General features: G+C 39.6%; 1 long non-coding RNA gene across 1 annotated transcript; it reads right to left on the bottom strand.

The window, feature by feature from the left end:
- Positions 1 to 14,010: 14,010 nt before the first annotated feature.
- Positions 14,011 to 24,106, bottom strand: LOC125912493 (uncharacterized). Its single transcript, XR_007454760.1, has 3 exons — positions 22,636 to 24,106; positions 21,604 to 21,722; positions 14,011 to 16,876 (listed from the first exon to the last, which is right to left on the bottom strand). It is a non-coding gene; the product is annotated as an uncharacterized LOC125912493 (long non-coding RNA).
- Positions 24,107 to 24,925: the final 819 nt, after the last annotated feature.

Here is a 24,925-nt window from a genome sequence, read left to right as displayed (position 1 = left end):
CTGCTTTGAAAAATTTTCAGTTTTAAGTGTCAGTTTTAAGTTTTTGGAGAAGGGGGTATCTAGTGGCCCATTGGCTAAACACATATAAAGCTCAGGGCACTGCTATGGGCTGGAAATGGGGATTTAAGAGCCACCTGTATTTGACAGCAGCATTGGAAGTCATTTATATGACAAAGTGCTATACACACTGGTACTTATCCAAGGGGGTAGGCAGGGGCTGAAATCCAGCCTGACTTTGGTTTGCCAAGCTTTGTATACTAGAGCAAGTCGGAGGTCCCTGGAGATAAAGATGTTTTATTCTTCACTAAAAGGTGTTATTTGCCAGGCAATCCATGTGCCCAAGGAACTGTGACACCCACCACAGTTACAGGGAGTACTTTTTCTAATTTGCACAAAAGTGTAGGATAAACAAATAGCACTCCTGAGTATGAAAGAAGGATACCCAGAAAACAGGGCAGGGGGCAACAAAGGACCTACCACCATTCCCATTCAGTTGGGCTACATTCTAATGCATGGATATCTTTAACTCAGAATATGAGGAAGGCTGGGTGTGGGTCCCTTAGTGTGAGTGATTACGTTCAAATTCCAGCTCCTTTGCTTACTAGCTATCACCCCAGAAAAGCCACTTAACCTCTACAGGCTTCGGTGCTCTTATTTTTGAAATGGGGAAAATAATGGTACTTATCCCATCAGATTCTTGAGAAGATTAGATGAAATAATGTTAATAGTGCATATAGCACTGTGCTTGGACAGACCAAGACCCAGGGGATGCTGATTGTCATTTATTATAACTGTAGTTTGATGCTGATACACTACCATCCAGATTCCTCTTCAGGAAGAATGGAGAGCACTTCCAAAAGAAAGCTCTTAGGGGTCAACCTCAACAGGAATAGCCTTGATTGCAGACAGCCACCTTGCCATAGGTCGCAGACCCTTCCTGGAGCACTAAGCATCCGATGACTGGTCCACAGGGGACACAAAGCCCCATCTCTCTCACCCCAAGTCAGGACAACTCTGAAGGCTTATCCTGGCTTTGGAACTCCCCTTAGGATCAGCTCAGCCTCCACTGGGACTGTATCCCAGTTCAAATGCTTCTCTGCTCAACTGGGCATCTTTCTACAGTTAACAGCGCTCCCCCCCTGCCAAAACTTTGATACATTAGTCACCACCTCAAGCTTATCTGTGATGAGCACTGGGTGCTATATGTAAGAGATGAATCACTAAGTCTATACCTGAAACCAATTTTACCATATATGTTAACTAACTAGAATTTAAATAAAAACTTGAAATTTTAAAAAAAGAAGGAAAAGCTTATCAATTTGGGAGCACTCTCCCAGGATACAAGATTTAACACCCTGGCAAGGACTTTGGAAGATAATGTGAATATGTTACTAGGATAACACCTAGAGCATGGCAAAAATGATGATCCCCACAAAGTGAGCTAGAATAACTATGACATATGGTTTAAAAAGGTGGGGAGGAAAAGACTCAGAGAAGGGAACCATAATAAAGTGGATACATTACACAAGGCTGAAAACAACCAACTAGAGAACTATATTCCATGAAAGAACACAAATGATACACCAATTACCAGAGCAATAAAGAATGCACTAGTGAGATGGGTTCCTGTATCAGTAAGAGGTTCAATAGTGGTTCTTCTCTGTAGGCCAGAGCTGAAATCGGAGATTCCTTTATAGTATGTGACTCATCAATAGTAGATGGATGATAAGATACTTAAACATTAAAGTCCAGATGCCAGAAACCTAATGGATGCAATTATGGTGGTTGATAGTGTCAGAAGTGTAGTCAGGAAGGCCTGGACCTACCGAGGATTATGGAGATGGTTAATTATATATAGCATCCCTGGGTGGGGGTGTGGACAATAAATGAGCATTCAACAAGGGTACTTGTCAATATACATAATCAAAAGTATCAGGGAAGGATAGATGAAGTGATATCTTGCAAAGATGAGAATCAAGGAGGAAGTCAGTCACCCTGATAAAAGATCACAAGTCCTTGCCCACTTTCCAGGCCTTAGCCAGGTGTTAGACCCAGAATCCACAGACTAAAAAAGAGGGTGGCCCCACGAATAAGGGCTTTCTTACACCACCAAAGGGTGCACACTAATCATTCCCCCAAAGTGACCTATTACCATTTACCTGAGTAGCTGTACACAAAAGAAAAGAGATTACCCAAACATTGAAAGGACTCTTGGACACAGAGTATGACTTGACATTGACACCTAAAGGTGGCATCATGGTCCCCCATTAGTATGAGGATATAGAAAGGTCAAGAAAAATCATAGCCTTGGACTAATAGTCTCACTATACCTAGCAGTAGGCACAACTGACACAGAGAATGCTTGACCTGCAAGGCAAGAGCTATCATAGTGGGGAAGGCCAAGTGGAAGGCTGTGAAATTGCTCCACATTCTAAGCTAAGAAATGAAAAATAATGTTACATTTCGAGAGGATGACAGAAACCAGTGCCACTGTAATACCTAAAGGATGTAGAAATGGTGATTCTCATCAGAACAGCAGTTAATTCATAAGTCTGGCCGCTATAAAGAAACAGATGGATCCTGGAGGATGACAGTATGCTACTGCAAACTCAGAAAGTTGGAACCCCAATTGCAGTGCTATGTTGGATGTGCCATCTATTCTAGAGCAGATTAACACAACCTCAGATACATGCTAAGCAGCTATTGATCTGGCAATGAATTCTTTCCCATCCCCATCAGAAAAGAGGATCAGAAATAGTTGCACTCACTTGAACAGACAGCAATACATATTTGTAGTCTTGTCCTTGGGCTGTAGGGAAAAGACAGACTATGGGGCATCAAATGACCATGTGGCCAGAACTGTCCATCATGACCTGAATTCTGTCAGATTCACCAAGTCATAAAATTGGATGGGCCCAGCAGAAGTTTATCTTAAATTGGAAGTGGTACAACCAGGATTGAGCACAAGTAATTCTGGAGTGTACGTGCCATCTATCAGAGGAAGCAAGACACATGTCATCCACTACTGTTTTTGTACGACTTCTCCCTCACGTGCAGTGCAACATGTAAGGCTGCCTGGGAGATTTCTCATGACGTACTAACGGATGAGAAAAAGACCCTGAAACTTGGTTCACAGGTTACTTTGGTATGGGAGTGAAAGCTGAAAAGGAATGGTAACAGCAATACCACCTCATTCAGAGGTGTCCTTGAGAGACAGTAATGACTGGAAATCCTCCCAATGGGCAGAGCTTTGGGCAGTTCACAGGGTCATCCAGTTTGTGTTAAAAGCAAGGTATCAGTGGACTCATGGACACTGATGAAATCTTCGTTGGTTCGGCAAGGGCTTGAGAGAAGAAAGATAGGAATCTCAGGAACAAGTTCTAGAGAAGAAGAATTACTTCTTCTCTAGACAGCACAAAATAATTATAATCTACTGAGATTATAGTGTAGCTCACTCTCCCTTCTGTCCAATCCTTCTTCCTGGCCTCTCTCCCCGACGTGTTGAAGCCAAGAATACAACCTAATAAATCTCCAGCTGAGAGTCTGCTCCCTGGGGAGCAAACATTACCTAAAACACTGAAATCCTAATTTTGTTCTCAGCTGTATCCCCAGTGCCTAGTTCTGCCTGACACATATCAGGTTCTTAAATACTTGTTGAATAAATGATTGAACCCCAAGGACACTAATTTGACAAGGCCCATGACAGAACTATTTCTGAGTTCTGTACCCTCAGGTAAATTCTTGCCTTCTTGGCTCTAATGCAGGTCTCAGTAGCTTGAGGAAAACCCAAAATGGTGAAGGCAAGAGGATCATCCTTGCTTGGTCAGTCCCAAATTTTAATGACTGCACACACACACACACACACACACACAGACACTCACACACACACATACCCTAACTCAAATAGACAAACCAAAACACATTTTTGTCTGCATTTTGGACAGCCAGACTGCATATCAATAATTCATAAAATCATCAATAACACAAAAATATCATTATCAAAGAGAAGTTACTGAACTTCCATTCTCAGTAAATCATCTTAGAGAAAAATAGCATTTCTTAGAGAATTGGAATTTTTCACACACACAAAATATGAGTTACATGTTGTCGTTCAGCGTTCCTGGCTTAAAATTTTCACGGATGCTCAAATGCAACACATCAGTGGAGTTGAAAATGTGGTTTGTGTTGTAAAAACAATTTCTTTTCATATATCCAAAAAGGTAAAAAAAGAAATTTTGTTAAAAGAGAAGTAGTGTTGGTTGCAAGGTCATACCTTGGATTGGTTTTCATTCCAAAGAGAAAACCAGAAGGGAGCTTCAAAAATGTCCCTGGTGAAATTAGATGTCATGCATAACAGCATCTTTCCTAAACGTGAGGAATTAACTACCTGCTTTTTGTCGAACTCTCTTCCTAACTTGCTCTCGTATTCCACTTGCCTGAAAAGAGAAAAAACTGTAGGATATTGTAGGATATTGAAAATTCTAACTTTCATCAGAATAATTTCCTACGTAGATGAGCCAAAATGACTGGATTAAAAAGAACAATTTAATAGAACTATGTTGACCTGATCCGGTTACAGGAAAGTGCTAGTGACTTGCAAAGTACCCAAAGCCTGTGGCAGCAGCAGCAGCAGCAGCAGCAGCCTGACTTGGTATTCTCATGTACGACCTAGTTGTCTGGGACACCGCGATGACAGCATTTTGGTGGTCCGCTGTAGATGGTAGGTAGTAATTCATAGATCCCAGTATTTGGGGTCTGAATCATTGCTAAATTTTAAGGTAATTTCTATTGTTGGTTCATCTTTCATATATTTGTTAAATTGTTAAAGCATTTGATCACATTTACTAGGTTATAAAACAAATGCATACTATAAAAAAAAAATACTAAAGGTAGAAAGTTATAGTCTTCTCCCTCCCTTCCCTGTTTCAATGTATATGTCATCATTACGAACAGCCAATGTAGGGTGGGGGGGGGGTGGAGGTGTATAAATATTTTTATATGCATTGATTTTTATACAAATGAGATCATAAAATCATCCCTAATAGTCCTAATTAGGCATGACAGATGGGTATCCCTGAGACCACCATTTGGTAATTGCAAAATAGATATCATAAAAATACATAAAGAGGAAGAAAACTGCCTGATAGCAGCCGGATTCTCCTCGCTCCTCTACCTACCAGTTTCATTAGATTTGAGGAATTCTCTGAGGTCAAAAAGAAATTAGATGTGTGAACAAGAAATGTGACATTTTATTTCTAAACAATCCATCTGCAGAATCTGAATTTGACATGAAATCCTGGCTCAATTAAAGAACGAGTTAAATATAGTATTTTGCAAATAACAAACAGGTGTTGGTGAATGTACTGTATTCTGGTTCTGTTAAAAATGCAAAACAGAAATAAAATAGATGCTTAACTGCTTTAGCTCCTTTAATTTTGTTTCCTGAAGCCACACATCATCTGGCTAGGTGATTGATGATATCATTTAAATTCAATTCCCCCCCTCAAAAAAAAATAGTCCATTAGGTTTCAAATAAAATTGTCATATTTTCCACTTACAAAAAGGAGAATGAATAAATTAGTGGGCTAACATCCCCCCTCAGGGAATCTTACATTGAGTCTTTTTAAAGTAATGAGCAGCGTGGTGGAATGAACAGTGGCATCAGCACTAGTAGGTAACCTTGGGCAAATTGCTCTACCTCCTTGGGCCTCATCCGCCTCATCTATAAAATGGCGGTAAAAACCAACACCGAAACCAAAAAAAGTCCCCCCAAACTCCGAATCAAAAGAAACTCAAAAGTTGTTTTAAAGACCAGACTAAGATAGCAACCATGAAATGGCATTATAAAACAGAACGGCCTCATTAATAATGGTTAATGGTTAAAACAAAATCTTGGCATCCCTCTCCTCTTTGTATTTCATTTCCTCAGAAACCTCAAATCTAGAAATTTTTATTTCTCTTCCTTTTCTCAATTTGTAAGGGAATGTATGAGTTTTGAGAAACTATCACATTCCTCTAGATTTTGCCTCCAAAGTACTCACTAATAAGTATCCATCGAATCAAATTAACATGTCTTTGCTGAGGTTCTCGTGTGCAATGTGTTGCATCAAGTACTGGAAGGAGAGAAGAAATTCAGAGCCATGTTAATTTATAGGACTTTATGAAACAGAAACACATTAAGGAAAGCCAACCTTCAGTATAGATGGTACTGAACATTTGAGTCATCCTTTTAAAAAAATTTTTTTAACGTTTATTTATTTTTGAGACAGAGAGAGACAGAGCATGAACAGGGGAGGGGCAGAGAGAGAGAGAGAGACAGAATCTGAAACGGGCTCCAGGCTCTGAGCTGTCAGCACAGAGCCCGACGCGGGGCTCGAACTCACGGACCACGAAATCATGACGTGAGCCGAAGTCAGACGCTTAACCGACTGAGCCACCCAGGCGCCCCTGAGTCATCCTTTTAAAAGGTCTGAAACTTTTCTTTTTCTCTACCTATCTGTATTGGATATCTTCATTTTGCTTCTACAGACCCATCTCCCTGCTTTGCCATCCTGGAGGCAGACCTGTCTGGCTACAACTGTGGCTTCCTTTGCCCTGGTCCAGTTCAGTGTAGTGGAACCTTGCAGGAGACTGAGGTGGAAGGCAGGGTGAAGTTAAAGTATTTTCTCAGACCCCATCTGTGCACTGGCTGTGTGCCTCAGTTGAAGGTCACAGCTTTTTCTCCGTTTCTGTTCTGGGGATTGTTCCTATCTCCGCCCTTGCTAACCTAGGAGTGTTAACAGTATCTGGGCACTGTTTTTCCCTTTATGCTTTTCTGCACCCAATGCACCTTTGGAAATACTCTCTTTAGTAAGCTCTCCTCAAATTACTCAATTTAAATGTCCTTCTGTTTACTGCCAAAACCTTGACCCATATGCCCTCTTACCGTCTACCTCTAACTACCACCCACCGGTTCCCAGTTCTAGGTACTGCCTGGTTTGGTGTCTCTCTACACCAGTGACTTAGGAACTTGCAGGCCTCTCAAAATACAGGTATGGCTTCTCAAGAGTTCATGAATACCACTGTGAAAAACACTGGTTTACCTAGTATTCCTCCCTAGTATTTACCTAGTATTTCCTCCCCCAAATAAGAACCCAATGCATTAACTCTTTCTCTATTTAAAGGGATGTAATCCTTTTAGAAAGAAGTTAAAATAACAATTTTATGTTTTCTTTTGTTTTTGTGATTTGTTATGTATTCCAATGGTCTGAAAGACCTAAGTTCTTAGGACTAAACAAAACAAAAAATAGAGTTGCATCCAGAGCTTTCATTTTATGAATGAACAAACCAAAATTTTGTGATTTACTTAAGTGATTTATTTCAGGCCATACAACTTTCATTGGCCAAAGCTACAATCTGCTTCCTGAGTCTTAATCCAATGTTATTTTCTGCCAAACACCTTACCCAGCCTATACTATCTTACATAGAAAATAATGAGAAATAAAATATCATGTGCCTGAATAGGAAGACTTCTCTAAGAATCTGTTCCTAAAAGCAGGAAAGAAATTATAGACTTTTGAGATATTAGGGCTAGAAGCTACTTTCCGACTCTCCCTGAGTTTACAGGCAGAGAATCAGAGCCTTGGGAAAGATAACTATCTTGTGCTCCCCATGTTCCCTGAAGTATTTCCATAGCATTTCCCCCCTCACTTTCAGGATCTCGAAGGAAACTTTGAATAATTTCATACCCAGGGTGTCTCTATAAATCTTGCATTATTCATGATGATAGGATTCTATGACTCAAAGAAGTTGTAAGCTATAGAATAATGAAAAAGCAAAATATGCCATCTGATAGAGAATATCTCAAGAGCTAACATGTAAATTGATATATGAGTGAGTTAGAAGTTCCTTTTATACTGGCTTGTTGGCAATGGACAAAGACTCTCTGAAAGAGCACAACCTTGACCAGTGAGCCTGCAAAGTCAAGGTGCCTGCGGTAATGCACTGTTCCATAAGCAAGCTCCCTGGTGCAAACATTTGTTTGCCTGGGATGCCATCACCTGTGCAAGACATTCGAGATAAAGTTTCCAATCTCTGTCTGAGGAAGAAGCAACTGCCATTCAATCCACAGGAATACTTTCTCAGTGTCAAAAAATGCTATTAATACTGAGCTGGCATCATTTTTCATCTTAAAGAGGATATTAAATAAGCACAGTAAATTCATACAGGTGAGCCTACATGTACTGGCCATAAAACAGCACATTGTTCGGGTTGAATTCTTTTATTAATGCTTATTCTGTGAGTCAATTGGCCAATAACTTTGTCAAAGTGTTGATATCTATATTGAGGAGGGCCATGAAATTGAGGTCTATAGCCCCCACTATGATAAAATCAGCTCCAATTTTCTTCTTTTGTCATTATCAGTGGATACATTGGAATTTGGACAGAGACCCTTGAGTTTTGTCCCTAGATGTCTCTTTCAAACAACCCAGGGCTACTTGTCCCTTGTAGCTGGTCATTACCCTTTACTCACCTCTAGAACAGAAAGACCTTTTTGAGCACAGGCATTTGCTCAGTCTAGGTTAGAAGCTCTCTAATAAGAGATGGGAGAACAAAAAGGTGAGGTGTCTCCAAGTGAGAGATCCTACTGAGGAAATTCATAGATTAGGGTGGTGATTGGACTGGATGATCCCCAAGGTCCCTTCAAACCTTCTAATCCTCCGGTTTAATACCGTAACATATGTCTCTGCCATGGTCTGCAGATTGATTATAGCTGAATGCAATCCACAGAGGTTTGCTGCAGAATAATCTATGCTTCTGAGTCTCACTGCAAAACATTCCTGCCCCTCCTAACCCACTCTACCCTCCATCCTGAATGGCTGTGCTATGACTTTCTGAGACTTCCCTAAGCCAAGAGAGGGTAGACAGAGGATGGCAGAGGATTTCTCAGGCCTATTTACCCCCTTCCAAAACCCCTCCTTCTGTTTGAAACCCCCAAACTGCCTGCAAAGCTAGAGAGAGTCCAGCAGTGCAGCCTATGGATCCTGCCGGAATGTTCTTCCCAGTTTAATGTAGTGAGGGCCATGAATTTCCAGTCCTGGGCCTGAATCCTGGTGGAATCTTAGCCAAATTGACTAACCTTTCTGAGAGTCAGTGCTGTCATCTAGAAAACTGAATACAAATGTCTACCCAGTGGGGTGAATGAAGGGTTAAAACAGATGATACATGAGGCTTGCATTGAAGTTCAGTTTCAGGGGCGCCTGGGTGGCTCAGTCGGTTGGGCGTCCGACTTCGGCTCAGGTCACGATCTCGCGGTCCGTGAGTTCGAGCCCCGCGTCGGGCTCTGGGCTGATGGCTCAGAGCCTGGAGCCTGCTTCCGATTCTGTGTCTCCCTCTCTCTCTGCCCCTCCCCCGTTCATGCTCTGTCTCTCTCTGTCTCAAAAATAAATAAACGTTAAAAAAAAAAAATTAAAAAAAAAAAAAAAAAAGAAGAAGTTCAGTTTCAGCCCTGGGGCTTAGCCAAAATCTGGCACTCAACTTCAGCTTTGGCCTTGATCTTTAAAAGGTATCCTAGACAATTTACCTACTTCATCATCATTTCTGGCATCCCCCACCTTGAGAGTGATCAATGATTGTGCGTTCTCGTCAGTTACACAGGATCAATATGACACACAAGACTGGCAATAAGAGGAAGGAATTCTATCCAGACTTGTCATTAATGTATGAATATTCACCTTCTAGTATAGATAAATTATTCCTGACTCAGCTTTACTTTTCTACCTCATCCTTATGACTACCTCAGTGAATAATATAACATTTATGTGCTTTCTATATATTGTCTGTCTCCCTAACAAGTAAGCTACACCAGGGCAGGAATTTCATTTGTTTTGTTTGCTGCAGTACCCCAAATGCCTAGTATAGTGTCAATTCCTTCATACGTATGCAATAAATTATTGTTGAGGGAATGAATATGCAGCAGGTTCTAATCCCTATCCTTCCTCATACTCAGGTCTACAAGAACAATCATTTTCTTTATTTTTCTATAACTGAACTGAGCTGCCCTTCACAAGATTGGCAGTGTGGGATTCAGCTCCATTCTTCTATGGTGGGATCACCCATTGCGTCTATTGTCTAGGGCATTACACAGTATCAAGGTGTTTGAGGGTGGGCACCACATTCTCACAGTCATTGTTCCATGTTAAGATCCACAGAATTATGCCCTCCAGTCACCTCTGAGTCATTCCTCTGACTCCCCCAGACTTCTATGGATCTAGAGGCACTCTTGCTGCTACTTCTGGACACTTCTGGACACATTGGAATCACTTTGCAGCTTCCATATCATACTGGAATTCAAGGGAATTCTGAATATCTAAGGTTCATTCTGCCTAGACATAATACAGTCTCTTCTCTTCTGGAGCCTTATCACCAACCCAGGATTCTAGGAGAGGGCTAACAGACCCTCTGTTTTCAGATCCCACAAAGCCATCTGCCATTTCCAGTGGCCTCACTCCCTTGGCCCAGCGCTGGGCTCAGAAACCAGGGTGCACAGGACTTGTTACAAACCCATCAGTTCTTCTTGTCTGACCAGATCCTATCTCCAGTGACAGAATTTTTTTCCAGTCTTCATTGGACAGTCTGAGAATCTTCTCAGAGCCTATACTTTTGAAGTTGAAAAGCCAGCAAAACAATTCCCTTTGCTCTGCTCTGTGTGGCCACTTTCTTCTTTTGAGCCAGTGAACACAAACTAATTGAGTTGGTCAAAACACGGGAGAAGGGTCAAGGAATAAAAGGAAATATTAGGAGAAAGCAGCTATTAGCATTTCCAAAGCATCATAACATATGCACACACATGAACACACACACATGAACACACACACACACACACACACACACACACACACACAGTGTAAATTTAAAAATACCAGTGTAAATTTAAAATGTTTCAGCCTCTCAGTGAAAATCTCCAGCATTCTCTTATTTGGGAAATGGTAGGTCAATTTATACAAGAACTCTCAAACCCTCTTTCTAATAAAGTTGCCTAGGTAATGCCAACAATATATACAAATAGACACAGAACCAAACTCCTAATGTCTGAATACCATATCAGGTGACAGAGCCCCTGCCCATCCTCTCCAACCTGTTAACCATCACCCACTCTGAGAAGCCTTTCCTGGTCCCGCCCCCACACTCAAAAGTCTCCAGTCTCTCCTTAGTATTCCTCACTGTATCCCAAGTCAATTAAGTTAGGCTGCAAGTTATAGAAAACTCAAAAGAACAGAGGCTTAAACAAAACATATGTTTATTCCTCTCTCATATAAATTACATTGGAAGGTAAGACACTCAAAGCTGGAGGTTAGCTTTACTATTACCAAAGATCTAGATTCAATGGTAAATCTGCTTTGCTGCCACACTATTCTCTCCTCACATGACTTACACCTCAGGTCGAAGTTGGCCACTCCAGCTCCAGCTCCCACATTCCAGACAGCAGAAAAAGAAAAGGAGGCAATAAAGGAATATCCCTTCACCTTCAGGAAACATCTCAGACATTGCACACAGAACTTACTATCTCCTATTGGCTGTAACTTAATCGTAAAGGTTAGCAGAAGGGCAATGTCCCCAACAAAAATTTGAGGTTCTTTTTTGTAAGAAAATAGAGGAACAGCTAGATACTAGAAAGCAGCCTTCTGGTTTCTTCTGCTCCTTCTTGTGAAATGGTTACCACACCGGTTCACCTGTCTTCTCAACCAGATAGCAAGTTTCTTGAAGGAAATAAATAAATACAATAGCATCTCATTCATCTTTCTTTCCCACATTCTAGCCCAGGGCCTGACCAGAGTTACATTCAATAACCGTTTATTAGTCAAGGAGAATTTGAAGCACCTCCAATGTACCAGGCATTTGATAGATGTAATCTCTAGTTCTTAATTAAAATACAAAACAAAAATCAATAGAACTGTGCTTAAGAAGACCCTGTTTCCACTGCATTTTATAAAAACTAAGAAACAGGCTCAGAAATATTAAGTAACTTACACAAGATCTGAGATCCTGTGAGTGGCAGAGGTTGGACTTAAAGAAAGCATTGCCTGACTCCAAAGTCATACTCTTTCTACTATGTGGGCTCCTGTACATGCTACTTCTAGGGTTTCCTTCCCTGTCACTAATGTGACAGTACCAAGGAGGCAACGTGAGTTTATAAACTTCAGTTTAGTGACTTGTATCGTGGCTACTCTGGTGGACAAAATGAATACTAAGAGCAATGCATCCTAGGCTCTTGAAGGGGAAAGAGTGGTACCTCTTTTTTAACCATGAAAACCCTTCCCCATTTGATCTCACACATTACCATTCCTCCCACCGTTCCTTCAGTCCAAGTCCTACTCCAGGGGTCAACTGATAAGACCATGTTCTGCCCTGCCTTGATGACTGCTTACTGCCTTTGCATGGAGTTTTGCTCACCCTCGTATCTCGAGATGAAGAGGGACTCAGTACCTGAACCAACAAGAGTGATGCTTATAGAGTCCATTTTTATCCAAGATTTCTGCCCTACTTAGTGAAACTGATTGCTGTCCTTGGCTCTTGCCATTGCTATGATCACAAAAACAGAGATCCTCTTGGCGTCCAACTCTCCATCTTGATAGGGCCTTAAAATAGCTCACTATCTAAAAATCTCTTCCCTCAAATTCATTGATTTATTATATTCTATTTCTATTAATATAACACAAATTATTTTAAGCATATATAACCACATAATTATATCTTTATAAATCCTCTAACCAAATACATTTTATATGCTTATTAATTAAACTAATAAAATTCCCAATAAAATTTCATACTTATCTATATTACATATCACATCACACTATTTCTTTCTAATGGGGAAATTCTTGGATATATTTAGCATGTGACTATACAACTAGAATTAGTCACAGATCAAGATTAGCATGTAAGATCTTCGGAGGAACAGACTAACTGAATGTCTTCAATGTCTACATTCTCTGGCCCTCTCCTTGCCATACATCATATCAGCTATCACTTATTCCTCAGATCCACATAGAGTAGCAGAGTCTAGCATCAGTGACCCAAGCCCTAGCTCTAAATGTTCATTGGATTATATTCAGCAGCAAATTACATTCTGTACGAAAACATTATTATAGCCTTGTGATCAATAATGCTGCATTCTTTTCCTTCTTTCCAAAATATATCTTTTCAAGAAAACAATTTGACTTAGGAAAAGAAGGTTTTGTTCATGTTTGGGTCCTACGTTTTCTGACCAAGCCAGGCGGTAACAAATGACGTTTTAAAAATTTTTTTCTTATCACAATAGCGAACTGCCCAGCCAAGGGTGAATCTTTCTCATTTTCCTCAGGAAGGGTTTATGGGAGCCCTGCCATCATCTCACCAAACCTTTGATTATAGCCAGCAAGGGCCAAGTCCAAATACGACTGGCATCCCCTAGGCACAGAGTTGAGACACAAATTTCAGGGGGTTTCAAGGGCCTGGATTCTGGAATAGATCTGGAAATCCTAAATTTTAAAAGAATTTGAAATCGTAAAAACAGTTACATTTTGACGAAATTCAAGAAGTATGTATCAAGTGCCTACTACATGCTGAGAACAATACTAGGCACCAGAAGCACATAGAGGCGAAGACACACATCACACCCTCAATGGGCTTGCAGATGCAGAGGGAGATAGAGCTACACATGATTAGCTAATGCAAGTCATCTGACGCCATGTATTCCAATAAGGGCATAAGAATAATAACAAGAATACAAATACAAACACAAACACAAGAATGGCTAATATTTGCTGAGTGCTTACCACGAGCCTAAATGCATTATCTCGTTTATTCCTCATGGCAACCTATAAGGTGTAAGTCAGTATTCTCCATTTTGCAAACAAGGAAATGCTACTGAGATGAAGAGAACAACAAATTCTGCCTTCAGGCGTTGAGAGAGGCTTCATGGAGGAAGTAACATTTGTTGGGATCATCAAATCTGGTTCCTGGTATAGCCCCCAGCAGGCAGCGATGGAACTTCATAATAAAGTCACTAATAGAAATTACATACTGGGGGATTTCTGATGCAATTGCTAATGGGGAAACTGCCTATACTAGATGACTAAATATGTTGTTCTGGGTCATTAAAATTGTATTATGCATATGCTGAGGTTGGGATTAGCTAAAACATTATAGAGGGCTGCTAATCTGATCACTAGACCATGTTCGGTAAATTTGTTCAGGGATGAGCCAAAGTTAAAAGTATAAAATCCAGCTGTAAATAAGGAAATAATTGGACTGCCTGCATCAGTTGATGGGAGTCTGTGGCCAGCTAGAAGCTTTTTAAAAATGTATTTTTCATGAAATATTTCATACATTCAAAAAGTATACCTAGTGAATGGCTAAGGTATAAAGAATGATTAAGTGAGCATCCATATGTCCAAGCCAGCCTAAGAAATAGCAAATTACTAATTCTGACACAGCCCCTGATATCTTTACCCACAAGTTTTTCTTCTTTCCTCCATCCCCACCAAAAATTATGGCGTTTTAATATACTTTTTTACATATGCACGTAACCCAGAAATATATGCTACTCGTTTTTGTGCATTTGAACTTTATTAAGTAGAATCACACTCTGTGTGTCCTTTTGTGACTTATTTTCTTTACTGCACATTATGTTTGTGGTTCTCATCCATGTTGAAGCATGAAGCTGCATTCAAACATCTTCACCTCTCTATAGTCCACAAATTATTGATCCATTCTCCTGTCAGCGGACATTTGAATAGACATTTGTGTAAACCAGGATGAATATGTTTTTTTATTTTTTATTGATTTTTAATTTATTTTGAGAGAGAGGGAGAGAGAATCCCAAACAGTCTCCTCACTGTCAGTGCAGAGCCTGACACAGGCTTCAAACTCACGAACCATGAGATCATAACCTGAGCTGAAATCAACAATCAAACGCTTAACTGACAGAGCCACCCAGGTGCCCTGAATATTTTTATACATTATGCACATGAGCAAGAATTTATCCACATACCTATACATCAAAGAATGAAATTGTCAGGAGGGAGAAGCCAAGATGGCAGAACAGCATGGAAGTTTTTTGTGTGTCTCGTGTCCATGAAATACAGCCAGACCAACACTAAACCATCCTACACACCTAGAAAACTGACTGGAGGATTAACACAACAATCTGCACAACCTGAACCACAGAATTCAGCAGGTACACGGTGCGGAGAGGTAAACTTGGGGAGCGAGAAGGAGCAGGAAGGGAGGTGCTTTTGTGAGCGGAGGGAGGAGGGAGACTGGAGGGGGGCTGAGAATATGGGAAAAGCACCCCTCCCCAAAAGCAGCAGGAGAGAAAGTGGAAAATTGGAAACAGCCGCAGGGACTAAACTAAAAAGGGAGAAAGGACAAAGGAGAGGGTTTAAATTCCAATAAGACTGTAAACAAGGGGAGCTCAAAGGCTGCAACTCCGCAGCTCCATACCTGGCGATGCTCTGGTGGGAAGGGCGAATCCCCAGGAACAGAGTGGGATCTGGGAGGTTCTCGGGCCACACAGGGAAAGCGGTTCCGCTGCTGGAAGGACATTCGGTAGACACTGTTGAAGCCACCTGGTCCCAGCAGACCCTGGAAGGCAGCCACATTCGCTGGTGCTGGGGCAAGGTTGTTGAGGGTGAAGACTGGTGCCAGATGTGTGTTGCGATGTTCCATAATCCCTGAAAAGCTGCTGCTACACTATCTCGTGAAATTTTTCTGGGGTGGGCTGGCACCTGGCCACAGTCTCAGGGCACCAGCTGCACCAGGGTCCAGTAAGCGTTCCTGGGTGCAGCCGACATTCGACCATTGCTCATTCGGCCATTACTCGGTGAGACCCTCCCGCAGAGGGGTGGAACAGGTCAAAGCCACAGTCCTTCGGAAGTAAGGGGCCGGGGAAAAGAGCTGCATCTGAGACAAAACTCGGGAGAGAGGTACTGCCTGCGGCCTGGTCACGGAGAGTGAAAAAGTGGGGAGTGGACAAGAGCTGAAGACAGAGGACAGGTGCACGATCCGGGAGAACAGACTCGGTTGCTGGGGGGGGGGCGCTAGTTTCACCACTCCCGCGCATGCGCATACGCACCTACAAGCCCCGCAACAATCCACCCCAGTAGGCTTGTAGCGCCATCTAGTGGAGAGCGGAGCTGTTACACTGAGCCCCGCCCAACTGGGCCAACTTCGCTCTTCAAACGCACAAGTCTCACTGCCGGCTTAGTTTATGGACTATAAAGCGCTACATAGACTGACTTCTAGGGGAAAACGAAGCAATTTCAGTCCTACTTCAATCTGTTAGCAGGTTCATCCATTCAATTTTCTTTCTTTTTTTTTCCTTTTTTTTCTTTTTCTCTTTTACAATTTTCTTTTTCTTGAATACAGAAAGAGAAAAAATTCATTTTTATTTTCAATTCTTATTAAAAATATTTTTCTTTAATTTTTATTACTATATTTTTTACTTCTGTGTAAATTTTTTCAAATTCTATTTTACTTCCATCATTTTATTTTAGTCTACTTCAGTGTATTCACCTTTTCAAATTTTAAAACAATTTCTTTTTTCTTTCTTTTTCTTTTTTTGTCTTTTTCATTTTTTTTCTTTTTCTTGAATGCAGAAAGAAAAAAACTTCATTTTTTTCAATCTTCATTACTTCATTACTTTCATTACTTTTTCAAACTTCATTACTTTCAATCTCTATTAAAAATATTTTTCTTTAATTTTTATTCCTATTTTTTACTTTTATGTAAATTTTTTAAAATTCTATTTTACTTCCAGCATTTTATTTTAGTTTGCTACAGAGTATTCACTTTTTCAAATTATCAAACGATTTCTTTTTTTCTTTTGTTCTCTTTTTCGTTTCTTTTCTTCTTTCTTAAATACAAAAAAAGAAAAAAATTCATATTTATTTTTAATTTTTATTAAAAATATTTTTCTTTAATTTTTTCTACTATATTCTTTACTTTTGTGTATATTTTTTCAAATTCTATTTTACCCCCATCATCTCATTTTAGTCTACTTCAGTGTATTCATTTTTTCAAATTCTCAAATGATTTCCTTTTTTTTCCTTCTTCCCCCCCTTTTTTTTCTCTAATCTGTCAAACCACTTTCAACACCCAGACCAAAATACACCTAGGATCTAGCATCATTTATTCGATTTGTGTGTGTGTGTGTGTTTAATTTTTAATTTTAATATATTTTTTAAATTTAATATTTTTTTAATTTTAATTTTTTTAATTTCAATTTTTCTACCTCATTAATTCCTTTTCTCCTGTCAAAATAACAAAATGAAGGAATTCACCCCAAAAGAAAGAGCACGAAGAAACGACAGCCAGGGATTTAACCAACACAGATACAAGCAAGATGTCTGAACCAGAATTTAGAATCATGATAATAAGAATACTAGCTGGTGTCGAAAATAGATTAGAATCCCTTTCTGCAGAGATAAAAGAAGTAAAAAATAGCCAGAATGAAATTAAGAATGCTATAACTGAGCTGCAATCACGGATGGATGCAGCAGTGGCGAGGATGGATGAGGCAGAACAGAGAATCAGCGATAGAGAGAACAAACATAGAGAATAATGAAGCAGAAAAAAAGAGGGAGATTAAGGCAAAAGAGCACGATTTGAGAATTAGAGAAATCAGTGACTCATTAAAAAGGAAGAACATCAGAATCATAGGGGTCCCAGAAGAGGAAGAGAGAGAAACAGGGGTAGAAGGGTTATGTTAGCAAATCATAGCAGAAAACTTTCCTAACCTGGGGAAAGACACAGACATCAAAATCCAGGAAGCACAGAAGACCCCCATTAGATTCAACAAAAACCCGTCCATCAACAAGGCTTATCATAGTCAAATTCACAAAATACTCAGGCAAGGAGAGAATCATGAAAGGCGAAAAGGGAAAAAAGTCCCTAACCTACAAGGGAAGACAGATCAGGTTTGCAGCAGACCTATCCACAGAAACTTGGCAGACCAGAAAGGAGGGGCAGGATATATTCAGTGTGCTGAATCAGCAAAATATGCAGCCAAGAATTCTTTATCCAGCAAGACTGTCATTCAAAATAGAAGTAGAGATAAAAAGTTTCCCAGACAAACAAAAATTAAAGGAGTTTGTGACCACTTAACCAGCCCTGCAAGAAATTTTAAGGGGGACTCTCTGAGGGGAGAAAAGATGAAAAAATATATATATAAATAAATAAATGCCAAAAGCAACAAAGATTAGAAAGGACCAGAGAACACCACCAGAAACTCCAACTCTACAAGCAACATAGTGGCAATAAATTCATGTCTTTCAGTACTCACTCTAAATGTCAATGGATTCAATGCACCAATTAAAAGACATAGGGTAACAGAATGCATAAGAAAACAAGACCCATCTATATGCTGTTTACAAGAGACCCACTTTAGACCTAAAGACACCTTCAGATTGAAAATAAGGCGAAGGAGAACCATCTATCATGCTAATGGTCAACAAAAGAAAGCCGGAGTAGCCATATTTATATAAGACAATCTAGACTTTAAAATAAAAACTGTATCAAGAGATGCAGAAGGGCATTATATCATAATCAAGGGGTCTATCCACCAAGAAGACCTAACAATTGTAAACATTTATGCGCCAAATGTGCGAGCACCCAAATATATAAATCAATTAATCACAAACATAAAGAAACTCATAGATAGTAATACCATAATAGTAGAGACTTCAACACCCCACTCACAGCAATGGACAGATCATCTAATCAAAAAATCAGTGAGGAAACAATGGCTTTGAATGACACACTGGACCAGATGGACTTAACAGATATATTCAGAACATTTCATTCTAAAGCAGCAGAATATACATTCTTCTCCAGTGCACATGGAACTTTCTCCAGAATAGACCATATACTGGGACACAAATCAGTGCTAAGTAAGTACGAAAAGATCGAGATCATACCATGCATATTTTCAGACCACAACACTACGAAAGTCGAAATCAACCACAAGAAAAAATTTGGAAAGGTAACAAATACTTGGAGACTGAAGAACATCCTACTAAAGAATGAATGGGCTAACCAAGCAGTTAAAGAGGAAATTAAAAAGTATATGCAAATTAATGAAAATGATAACACCACAACCCAAAACCTCTGGGACACAGCAGAGGCGGTCATAAGAGTCAAATATATAGCAATCCAGGCCTTCCTAAAGAAGGAAGAAAGATCTCAGATACACAACCTAACCTTATGCCTTAAGGAGCTGGAAAAAGAACAACAAATAAAACCCAAAACCAGCAGAAGACAGGAAATAATAAAGATTAGAGCAGAAATTAATGCTATTGAAACTAAAAAAATGGTAGAACAGATCAATGAAACCAGAAGCTGGTTCTTTGAAAGATTTAACAAAATTGATAAACCACTGCCAGTTTCATCAAAAAGAAAAAGGAAAGGACCCAAATAAATAAAATCAAGAATGAAAGAGGAGAGATCACAACCAACACAGCAAAAATAAAAACAATAATAAGAAAATATTATGAGCAACTGTATGACAATAAAATGGGCAATCTGGAAGAAATGGAAAAATTCCTAGAAACATATACACTACCAAAACTGAAACAGGAAGAAATAGAAAATTTGAACAGACCCATAGCCAGTAAGGAAATCAAATTAGTAATCAAAAATCTGCCAAAAAACAAGAGTCCTGGGCCAGATGGCTTTCCAGGGGAATTCTGCCAAACATTTAAGGAAGGGTTAACACCTATTCTCTTCAAGCTGTTCCAAAAAATAGAAATGGAAGGAAAACTTCCAAACTCTTTCTATGAAGCCAGCATTACCTTGATTGCAAAACCAGACAGAGACCTCACTAAAAAGGAGAACTATAGACCAATTTTCCTAATGAGCATGGATGCAAAAATCCTCAACAGGATATTAGCCAAACAGACCCAATAATACATTAAAAAAATTATTCACCACGACCAAGTGGGATTTATACCTGGGATGCAGGGCTGGTTCAATGTCCGCAAAACAATTAACGTGATTCATCACATCAATAAAAGGAAGGACAAGAACCATATGACCCTCTCAATAGATGCAGAGAAAGTGTTTGACAAAATACAGCATCCTTTCTTGATAAAAACCCTCAAGAAAGTAGGGATAGAAGGAGCATACCTTGAGATCATAAAAGCCATATATGAACAACCCAATGCTAATATCATCCTCAATGGGGAAAAACTTATAGCTTTCCCCCTAAGGTTAGGAACAAGACAGGGATGTCCACTCTCACCACTGTTATTCAGCATAGTATTGGGAGTCTTAGCCTCCACAATCAGACAACACAAAGAAATAAAAGGCATCCAATTCGGCCAGGAGGAGGTCAAACTTTCACTCTTCACAAATGACATGATACCCTATATGGAAAACCCCAAATATTCCACCAAAAAACTGCTAGAATTAATCCATGAATTCAGCAAAGTTGCAGGATATAAAATCAATGCACAGAAATCGGTTGCATTCCTATACACCAACAATGAAGTGACAGAAAGAGAAATCAAGGAACCGATCCCATTTACAGCTGCACAAAAACCCATAAAATACCTAGGAATAAATCTAACCAAAGAGGTGAAAAATCTATACACTGAAAACTATAGAAAGCTTATGAAAGAAATTGAAGAAGACACAAAAAAAATGGAAAAAGATTCCATGCTCCTGGATAGGAAGAACAAATATTGTTAAAATGTCGATACTACCCAAAGCAATCTACATATTCAATGCAATCCCTATCAAAGTAACACCAGCATTCTTCACAGAGCTGCAACAAATAATCCTAAAATTTGTATGCAACCAGAAAAGACCTCGAAGAGCCAAAGCAATCTTGAAAAAGAAAACCAAAGCAGGAGGCATCACAATCCCAGACTTCAAGCTATACTACAAAGCTGTAATCATCAAAATAGTATGACTGGCACAAGAACAGACACTCAGATCAATGGAACAGAATAGAGAACTCATAAATGGATCCACAAATGTATGGCCAACTAATCTTTGACAAAGCAGGAAGGAATATCCAATGGAATAAAGACAGTCTCTTCAGCAAGTGGTGCTGGGAAAACTGGACAGTGACATGCAGAAGAATGAACCTGGACCACTTTCTTACACCATACACAAAAATAAACTCAAAATGGATGAAAGACCTCAATGTAAGACAGGAAGCCATCAAATTCCTCGAGGAGAAAGCAAGCAAAAACCTCTTTGATCTTGCCCGCAGCAACTTCTTACTCAACACATCTCTGGAGGCAAGGGAAACCAAAGCAAAAATGAACTACTGAGACCTCATCAAAATAAAAGCTTCTGCACAGCGAAGGAAACAATCAGCAAAACTAAAAGCAACTGGCAGAATGGGAGATGATATTTGCAAATGACATATCAGATAAAGGGGTAGTATCCAAAATCTAGAAAGAACTTATCGAACTCAACACCCAAAAAACAAATAATCCAGTGAAGAAATGGGCAAAAGACATGAATAGGCACTTTTCCAAAGAAGACATCCAGATGGCCGACAGACACATGAAAAAATGCTCAACATCACTCATCATCAGGGAAATACAAATTAAAACCACAATGAGATACCACCTCACAGCTGTCAGAATGGCTAACATGAACAACTCAGGCAACAACAGGTGTTGGCGAGGATGAGGAGAAAGAAGATCTCTTTTGCATTGTTGGTGGGAATGCAAGCTGGTGCAGCCACCCTGGAAAACAGAAAAATAAAAATAGAACTAAAAATAGAAAAAATCAAAAAACTAAAAATAGAACTACCTTACAACCCAGCAATTGCACTACTAGGCACTTATCCATGGGATACAGGTGTGCTGTTTCGAAGGGACACATGCACCCCCATGTACATAGCAGCACTATCAACAATAGTCAAAATATGGAAAGATGGAAAGAGCCCAAATGTCCACTGATGGATGAATGGAGAAAGAAGATGCGGTATATATATATATATATATATATATATATATATATATATATACACACACACACATACATACAATGGAGTATTACTTGGCAATCAAAAAGAATGAAATCTTGCCATTTGCCACTACATGGATGGAACTGGAGGGTATTATGCTAAGTGAAATTAGTCAGTCAGAGAAAGACAAAAATCATATGACTTCACTCATATGAGGACTTTAAGAGACAAAACAGATGAACATAAGGGAAGGGAAACAAAAATAATATAAAAACAGGGAAGGGGAAAAACGGTAGAGACTCATAAATATAGAGAACAAACTGAGGGTTGCTGGAGGGGTTTGGGGATGGGGGATGGGCTAAATGGGTAAGGGGCTCTAAGGAATATGCTCCTGAAATCATTGTTGCACTATATGCTAACTAATTTGGATGTAAATTTTAAAAAATAAAAAATTAAAATTAAAAAAAAAAAGAATCAAATTGTTAGTTAATAGGATATGTTTTGTTCAAGTTTAAAAAATAATGGCAAAGAATGTTCCAAAGTGGTTGTACTGATTTACACTCTCACATTCTCATCAAGACTAATGTGGTCCAACTTTGTCAGTATAATGGGTGTAAGACACAAATTCGTTGTAGTTTTGATTGGATTTCTCTGGTTACTAATTAGGCTAAATATTTTCATATATTTACCAGCATCAGGGATGGTTGTGCTATAGAAGGTCTTTTTCATCTCCTTTGCCAATTTTCTTTGAGGTTTTCTTTTTCTCTGCCTACAATAAACAAAAAAATGTTATGTTCACATAATCAAATTTACTGCCTTTTCTTTCATAGCTTGTATTTTGTGTGAATTGTTTAAACATACTTCCCTACCTGAGGTAAAAGATTTTATCCTATATTCTCTTTTAGAAGCTTTAAAATTCCTTTCACTTTTCAACTTTCAATTCACCTGAACTAGATTTGTTTAGAATATGCAGCAGAGATCCAATGTTATTTGTTTCCACAGGATAGTTAATTGTCCCCCCTTGGTCTGCAATGTGGGCCCTGTAAAGTTAGGTTTGCATCCAGGCGGCTCTGTTCCTGGCTCTTCATTCTGTTTAGGTGATCCTTTTGTGTAGCCATCCACTGAACTAACGGAAAGCATGATAACAAATCCTTATAACTGGTGGGTCAAGTTCCCCTACATTTTTCTTTTTTCAAGCTGTTGTTGGCTGTTTGTTCATCCTTTCCTCTTTCAATATGCACTTAGATGCTATCTATCAAGTTTCATCAAGAATTCAATTGCTATGTTAACAGATCAATTATGGAAAACCTGATCACCTTGTCTAGAAACATGTCTCCATTTATTTAGCTCTTCTTTCATGTCTTTCAGTAAAATTGTGTGCTTTTCCACATAAAAGGCAGACATCTTTTGTGACATCTCTTTCTTGGTAGCATAGTTTTTGTTATTTTAAACTGTATTTTAATTAAATTTAACAACACTTTATAACTTTTGGTTGCTATTGTGTGGCTACACAACTGGTCTTATATCTAGCAATCTTGTTAAATTCTCATGATGTGTGTGAGTGTGTGTGTGTGTGTGTGTGTGTGTGTACATGTACATAAATTAGGTCCTTCACTTGGACAATTTTCATGTCATCTCTTAATTAGTTTTGTTTATTTCTGTCCAATTGTGGTAATTTTTATTTCTTTTTCTTACCTTCAATGGCTAGAGCCTCCACTACAATGCTGGATAAAAGCTATAACACTTGGCTTCAAAAAAATGAGATAAAGTAATAACCTTCTTGGACAGGAGCCATGTTAACACTCTTGATTCACTCCATTGTTAGCGTGTGAGCTGATGGAGTGAGACACAGCTATACTCTGCTCTTCCAGGTGGCAACTGGCCCCTCCTGGGTGGTCATGCAGGGACCCAAGGAGATGATTGTACAAGTGGGCTCTGCTTTCTGAGGAGGGAGGTACTATTTCCAGGGCAACAAATTCTAGTCTTTGGCCTAGAATCAGCCCTTTGACCATATCTCCCTGGAGCCCACCTCCTTGAATAAAATCTTCATCTCTTAAGCAGCCATGACACTTGTCTGTGTTCTCTTACTTCAACTACCTTGAAAAGTGAGGCAACATTTCCGTCACAAAGTGAGCAGTAGCAGGTCCCAGGCGAAGGGATTGTCAGTCCTCCAGAGGACCAAATTTGCATTAGGTACTAATACATTTGATTATCTTGCTAGCCCCAGATGTGTCACCTTTATCACCTAAGTAACCAAGTGAATGTGCTTACGCCTTTCGGCATGCAGTCTCTTGCCTTTCCTTCTAAATCCCTATTAGACAAATTGGAATTTCAGCAGCCAGTGACAGATTTTGTTCTACGTAACTTTTTTCTGGCTTATTAGAGTGAAATCGAGCATTGCAGTTGAAACTCTAGTCGGTATATAATTTATTGCATAAACTGGGACGCTGGGAATGAAGAGGGTGCTAAATAGATAAGATGCTTGAACACAGGTATAAACCAGAACTCTCCTGAAAAACCCGGGGGAGCTAACCATGTGGCTATCCCCCTTTCAGAGTGCCATCCCTTTCTCCCGCTCCTCTCCCCCACCATGTTTCCTCCTGTGGTGTCTCATCCCTCATTCCGATGTCCCTCAGCTCTACCCATCCACCATCCAACATGCCAGTCCACACCGAACTGTGAAGCCACAGTGAGGTATGGCTTAAGTACCGAATGAAAAGTGATTTGAAAGAAACTCTGACTGACCTCAAATGTTAGGTTCTGATCCTCTGTAGTGTTGCAGATAAGGTTCTAATCTTCTCATCTGTGCTCTTCTTTCCAAATTACATTATCCAAATTTCCTGTTACAGTGGCTGGCGTACATTACTTAACACACACACACACACACACACACACACACACACACACATAACATAAATGATGCATTTGTTCTTGATCAGGGCAATTTGCTGTAAATAGCACCACATCAAGTTGCTCTTG

This window comes from Panthera uncia, assembly GCF_023721935.1.
Source record: "Panthera uncia isolate 11264 chromosome C1 unlocalized genomic scaffold, Puncia_PCG_1.0 HiC_scaffold_4, whole genome shotgun sequence".
NCBI classification, from domain to species: domain Eukaryota; kingdom Metazoa; phylum Chordata; class Mammalia; order Carnivora; family Felidae; genus Panthera; species Panthera uncia.
The sequence above is the reverse complement of the archived record's forward strand: the minus strand, read 5'-3'. Positions and strand labels throughout refer to the sequence as shown.